The sequence below is a fragment of the Myiozetetes cayanensis genome, unplaced genomic scaffold, assembly GCF_022539395.1.
Source record: "Myiozetetes cayanensis isolate MyiCay16 unplaced genomic scaffold, myiCay2020 scf409, whole genome shotgun sequence".
Lineage (NCBI taxonomy): Eukaryota > Metazoa > Chordata > Aves > Passeriformes > Tyrannidae > Myiozetetes > Myiozetetes cayanensis.
In genome coordinates, this window is record NW_026087642.1 from 10608 (window position 1) to 17520 (window position 6913).

General features: G+C 37.5%; 1 long non-coding RNA gene across 1 annotated transcript; it reads left to right on the forward strand.

The window, feature by feature from the left end:
• The first annotated feature begins 771 nt into the window (after positions 1-771).
• Positions 772-5406, forward strand: LOC126647774 (uncharacterized). The gene is made up of 3 exons (XR_007630676.1): positions 772-1108; positions 2467-2653; positions 4282-5406. It is a non-coding gene; the product is annotated as an uncharacterized LOC126647774 (long non-coding RNA).
• The last annotated feature ends 1507 nt before the right edge of the window (positions 5407-6913 follow it).

Consider the following 6913-nt stretch of genomic DNA (forward strand, 5'->3'; position numbering starts at 1 on the left):
TAGAGACCCACCATTCCCCAAAAGATGAAAATTTCCCTTCTGCTGGGTGCTCTTTATTTATTTATTTTCTCTGTCTGTTATGTATCTATAATAGCTTCCACTGAAGGGGGATTGTTTTCAGGATCAATGGCCATGTGATTTGCTGGGAATGACCTTGCTTGACTCCTGACCATTGGACTCCAAATATGTTTAGAAAAACAATACTTTGTAAGAAAGCTCATTGAATTCAGAACATGAATTGTCTACAGTTATGCATGTAAGAGTCCTAAAATTCAGATTAAACTGCAGAATGTGTGAAATGTGACTGTGAGTTGGTTGGTTTGGGATTTATTTTTTTTTTTAATATTCTGAGCATTCGATAACTCTATAGAATGACACAACAGCAAAATCTGTGAGAAGAATGGCTGGAAAGTGTATGCAAATGTTTGTTTTATTCAGCAGCAAGGGACTAAGCCTGTCCTTTCAGTTTTCTCCTTGCTGTTTATTTTTTGTATTTCAGTGCTGTCTGTTGGCTTTGAGACACTGAGCATCTTCTGTCTCTCTTCTACACACATCTGCAAAAATGTGAGAAAACTGTCAGATTGGTGAGTTCATACTTGTTAACCCAACAAAATACTAAAGCTTGGGAAATGCTTGCTCAGAAAATAACTTATGGTTATTTTCTTACTTTTGGAGACAGTTCATTTCAGAAGGATGTTTGAATCTACTGATGTAAAAAAAAAAAAAAGAGAAATTTCTTATACCAGTCTGAAAATTTTCCATTGCCAACTTCAATTTTCTTTTTCATCTTACAGGTTGATACAGTGAATTATCTTCAAGTGAAAATGAGAGGAAAATCATCAGTACTCACTAAAACTCATCTAGTAGGAGTTAAATGATTTTTATTACATTATAGCTCCTCTGAACTTCCCTGCAGTGAGGAGCACATCTACTTGCCTTTGTTTTTTTTAATTCTGCTGGTTTTTAGTATACGATTAAAAGTACTTAACATTTTTAATATTCATCATTTCAAGGTACCTTTTACCTTTCTGGCAGACATAGCTCTTTAGAGCAGTGGGGGAAAAGAGAGACTCCAGGAGCCAGAGTGGAGATTCCCCTGCAGCCTGTGGTAAGTTTCAATTCACCGAGTGTTTTATAAATGTCACTGACAACTCCCAGTGTGGCTGGTCAAATGGAAAGAGATATCTACGAGTTATGTGCTGCCTTGGCCAAGTGTTTCATTCCAGGGTAGCCAGCAAAGCCATGCCAAAAGGGAGCAGCAGAGGGAAACTTGCTCAGGAGATGCCTTGTGTATGTTTTGTTACGAAATAGCGTGCCTTGTCTTCCAAAAGTTTGAGCCCGAGCACACCAAAATACTACATTAGGTTTTGTGATTTAGATTAAAGAAAAGAAAATCCTTTTTCTGCTGTGTGTTTTTGTTGCCAGGAAAGGCTTAAAAATAAAAACAAACAAAAAAGGAAAAATAATTTTATATAATTATCACTCCACTTTTTAACCTTTGTGTAATACTCCTTATTTTCAACACTCTTTCCTTTGTAATTCCACAAACTGCACTCTCTAATATCCTTTAATTATAGGTCAGGTTGTTTTTCAGTCGGTGTTAAGAGTACTACATACTCTACATTTTTTATCCAACTCATTATATTTCAGAAAGGCAGTGTTCTGCTCTCTTTCTGGTTGTGTTAGACAACATGTTTTAGGCAAAATGTTTTTGTCTCGTATTCCTTGAACTGTTCCATGCTGTATTTCAGTATTGAGTGAGAAGAATCGCTTTCAGCTATCTGGAATATATATATATATATATTTTTATTAGCTATTAGGTTATTGCTTTAAAAATCTCTGTAATTTTTTTGATTAGTTGCAAAGCTTTAAAACCTCTTGCTGATACAACTCTCTTGCTGAAGAAAAGCTTTTTAAGTATGTTGTTTTCTTCTGTGGACAAGATGGCTTCAACTAGGTGACAAGTAAAGTTAGTTTCAATATAATATTAAAAGAAGACACATCAGAAGACATTCAAGATTAGGAGATAGTATAACAGTATGATATATATTCTTACTTCCCTGATGCTCAGGCTTTATTCAGATTTTTATTCTAAACCAGGGAATATTGATGTTAGCAGAGGTGTAATGCAGTGTAGTGGACAGTGAGTAGTTTGTGTGTTAGAACATACCCACATTGTCTTCATTTAAATGAATTCAGAGCCTTATTTCATTAATTAGATTAGCTGATGAATTTGGAAATCCTCGAAGGCACCTGAGAAAGGTACAGGACAACAAGATGTGAAATATTATTTATTGCCACTAAAATTGACTAACTATTCTTTAGGTTCTTTCATGCAGGATATGAATTACCTTTACCATAGTCTATTTTATGGTTCTAGTAATTATGTCTTACCAAGCAAGGTGAAATTCTGGCTCCCCTGGAAGCAGCAGACCCTTATTTTGTCAAATATTTTCCTATTCGCAGACTTCTACGTAGTGTCTTGACTGTCAGTTATGAAAGAAGATGATATATGAGCCAGAACTACTGTATCTTGTGGTTAACCTCCGTGTCCCTGACTTGGCATGACATACTGGAGTGAGATTGGACTGGAAAAGGATTTCACTCTGAAAATGCTTTGTTAAGGAAAGAAGGCAAAGAATCAGAGGGGAAGGTAACAGCACTGTGTGCACAAGATACAAACATAGAATTATTTATGGCAATACTTATAAGCCATTATTATTCAGTGTTTTCTTCCTGTCTGGCTGGAGGATATTGACTCTTTAAAGCCAGATGCTGACTGACTGGTAAGAACACTTAATTGTATGCATGTGTGTACCCACGGGAAGATACATCACAAGGACTAGAGGTGAACAGAGAAAAAACATTTTCCAGGAAGATTATGTTAAGTTTGATTTATTTTTCTACCAATTTGAATGACCTCCTATCTATTTTGAGGCAGATTTCCTTGAGCTATCAGCAACAGGCAAAAAAGCCCTTTTCTTCAGGCAGGCCTGTGGAATAAGCTGTTCTGGAATTGTGCAATCTGGATGTTTCTGTACTTTTGGCCAGCAAAGACTCTTGAGGCATCCTGAGGAGATGCCTTTTATCAGGCTCATGAGTACTGTTTGGTGTGGCAGGTGATACGTTTCGGAGAGCAAAGAAATTTGGGGTCTTCCGCAGGTCATGGCTGGATTACAAGTAAAAAAGTAAATGGGAGTGACTGAAATCTTTGTGATGAGAACTAGAACCTTGAGCTCAGTTCCATCTTTCTCCCCCACCCCCCCACAATGCATCTCAGCACGTGAGTGTCTTCTGTGCTCTACCAAAGGTGCAACATATAGACTTTATTCCTCTCGAAATAGTGAGATTCCAGGATGGTCCTCCCCGATGATGGCGAGGTTATATGCTGTGATGATGAATATCAAATGAATCTGCCACTGCCCATTCAGTTAGTAAGATGTCTGAGGCACGGTTTCAGCTGTTAACATTAGGCAAGGTGAGAGATGCTTTGAGCAAAAGCTGATACTCAGCTTCAACAACACTCTGCATTATATTTTACTCACTAAAACAATCAACGCACTGTACCAAGGAACAATTAGAGATAGGTAATGTTTACAGAAAAACAACTTAAAAGATAGGAGTAAATTATGCTATTCAGATTCTGCTGTTGGTTTTCAGTATTGCTTTCAGGAAAAGCACAGCTGGTTGATATTGCAGAAATACAAGGGAAACAGTGTGGGTGAACTCTGCAATTGCCAGTCTCTCTAATCTAACTCACTCACAGTACATTTTTGATTTTTTTTATTTGTTTGTCTGCTTTGGGTTTTTTTGTAATTGAATTCTCATTGGCTGAAGGTGAAAGACAGAATCTTTGCAGACAGACTCAGCCCACGATCTGGGACTGACGGCAGTCCCTCTTGGATTGAATGATCATTTTTAAAGTCTTGGGACTAATGATTAGCGTGAGACATCGTAGATATTACCCTTTGGTGTCAAATGCTTTTCATTGTTGTAATCTGATTTGTAAACCAGTACCTCAGAAACTACTTTCCCAAAAGGTTAAATAATTCAGTGGCTCTATTAGTATGGCTAATTTCATTTCTGTTCTAGTGGAGTACAATGTATATTGCCCTCTGTTTGTTCTGCATTCAAAATATTGAAATACGGGTATTGACCATCTAAATACTGTGCTTTAGAAGAGCATTGATAACTCTATTTTTACAAATAATTTATTGTGAAATTATTACACAGTGGTTTTGAAAATGAAGTATTTGCTGTGAATATTGTTTTTCTTTTAAGCTTTGAATTGGCGCAGCGAGGGAGATCATTGTCCGTCCAGCCCAGTGGCTTGTGCCCAGCAATACCCACTAGCAGATTCTAGCCAAAGAATGGAACACCAGAGTAAATCAGAGAAGCCCTTCCCCCTTCAGCTTCCAGCAGTAAGCAGATTAATGACTTTATTAGCCAGCAGCCACATCAAACCACTGTATTTGGTGGCTGTGAATTGATATCTCTTGCATGGACTTCTCTTCTTATGAATTCATTTATACTTTGAGTCTCTTGTGAATTTCACTATTTAATCACATTTTGCGTGGAGAATGTAATTCCTTCTGATGACTTTGAATTGCTGACTGTGACTGTGGTAGTATCACAATTTTCCTGTTCTGTGCTACGAAAAATAAGAAATAATTGTTCCATGTTTGATTTTGTGTATGTGGGCTGTACTATCCTAGGCATCTGTTCAATTCCTCCATAATAGCTTTTTTCCCCTCTTCCAAAGCTGAAGAAATTAAATTTGTTTACTCATTTCTGAATACAGAAACTATTCTTTATAGAATCACAGGACCAGAGAATGATTTAGGTTGGAAGGGACCTTAAAGATCATCTCGTTCCAACCTTTTGCTGTGGACAAGGACAATCTTCCTCTAGACCAGATTGCTCAGAGCTCCATCCATCCTGGCTTTGAACACTTCCAGGGATGAGGCATCCATAGCTTTTCTGGGCAGGCTGTTCCAGGGCCTCACCACCCTCACAAGGAAGGATTTATTCCTGATATCTAACCTAAATTTTTCCTCCTTCAGTTTGAAAGAGGGGAAGTTTGTCTGTCCAGACTGTTTCTCTTACCCACCTCTCTTTTCCCCATTTTCATTTTGGCCTGTTTTGGGAGGTAATGACCTTAACTATGTGCAGTATTGATGTCAGGGAATGTTGTACTCCATGGATTCTGACGTTAATAGTGTCAGCATTTCTTTTTCCTTTGTCGTCAGTCACTGATAGCTCTTCACATCTTACAGTCCTCAAGCTCAGCTGAGCACTTACTGCACTAAACAGGATGAGAAACTATATTTTTCCTTTTTTTTTTTTTTTTTCCTATTTCAAACATAAATCTCTTCTGATACCATCTAATTTGATGGGATTTTGGTAATTTTTGGTAATTTTGGTAATTAAAGGCTTCCACAAGACTGTCTTATTCCGAAGAGAGAGATTAAAAAGAGGGAAGGAGAGTAAAAGTGAGTATAAATTATTAAAAACAAACAAACAAACAAAACCAAAAAACCCCACCCAAAACAAAACAAAAAAAAACCAAACACAAAAACAAACAAAAACAAAACAAAACAAACAAAAAAAAACAGCAAGGAAACTCTACAGTCAGGCAGAATTTGCCCTTGACTGCAGATTAACGTTCAGTGATAAAAGGTTAGGAGGGACACATGCTAAAAAACGGAAAAACTGAGATCCTTCACAATTTTGCGCAGGGATAGAAAGCAACAGGGTAGATGAAAATGAATGCCTGCTGGTAAATCACTGTTAGGTAAAGTAGTGCATATGGGAAAATATTTTATTTTTTTTTTTACTTTGGCTTCTGGAGACCATTGGGATTTTGACACTAGCATGTTTGTGTGCTTAAACATAACTAAAGGAAAAAACCCTTGCTACCAGCTCAACAGGACAAAATGCTGCTTCTCTTTCACTGAATGTTATATTTGAAACACATGACTGACTGGTTTAGCTCTGTGAGAAGAACTGACTTCTTTTTTCAAAAGGAAAGGAAAAAAAGACGAGAAGGAGAAAGAAAGAGAAAAAGCAAAGAAGCTGAAAAGGAAAGGTGGAGAAGAGAACAATTCTGTTCTGTCTCACTCTCCTCTCCTTGAGAACCTAATGGGATGTGCAGCTGCTTCCTCTTCTTTGAGGTTAGCACTCTGTAGGACTTTGAAAGTGAGGGTTGGATTTTTTTTATTAAAAAGAGGAATAAAATCACTTCTGAAATCTGGTGAGTGCAATGGGTTAAAAATAAATGGATGAATAACAAAACTGTCCTCCAACCCATTGCATGCAGTGGATATTTTATTGGGCTTATGCTCAAACCATCAGCTTTCCACAGCTGTTAGAACTGTAAATGAATTCAAAAAAATTCTCAAAAAATTTTCCGTTTTCCAAGGTGATCGGAACTTTCATCCTCCTGAGGCAGCTCCTGGTCTCTGCATGTGGGGTCTCTACCCACAGGCCCCTTTCCTGCCTTCTCCTTTCTTCAAGGAGCTTCTCAGTGTAAGCATGCTCCAAATATCCTCCTTATTGTAGGAATAACCCTTTCCCATGGAAGAGATGTAACACCTTTTAAGGAATCAGCACACACTGTCCACAGTGGGGGCACAAAGAAATTCTATATTCTGATAATCAGGAGGTTTGCATACATTTCCAAATGAGAATTTTTAATTTCTTGTTACTACAATGGGCATACATATACATACTCTCCTTCTGTGCTTACACCAGTCTAGAAAGCGTGAGGATCAGAGCCTGCCATCTCCAGAGTCATTATTGTAGAATAGGTTGAAAAAACTCCTCTGGTTTAATTTATTTTTTTTTCTTGTTGGCTTGCTACTATTTTGGTTTTTTCACTAGAAAAGAAAGAAAAGTGGAGATATTAGATAAT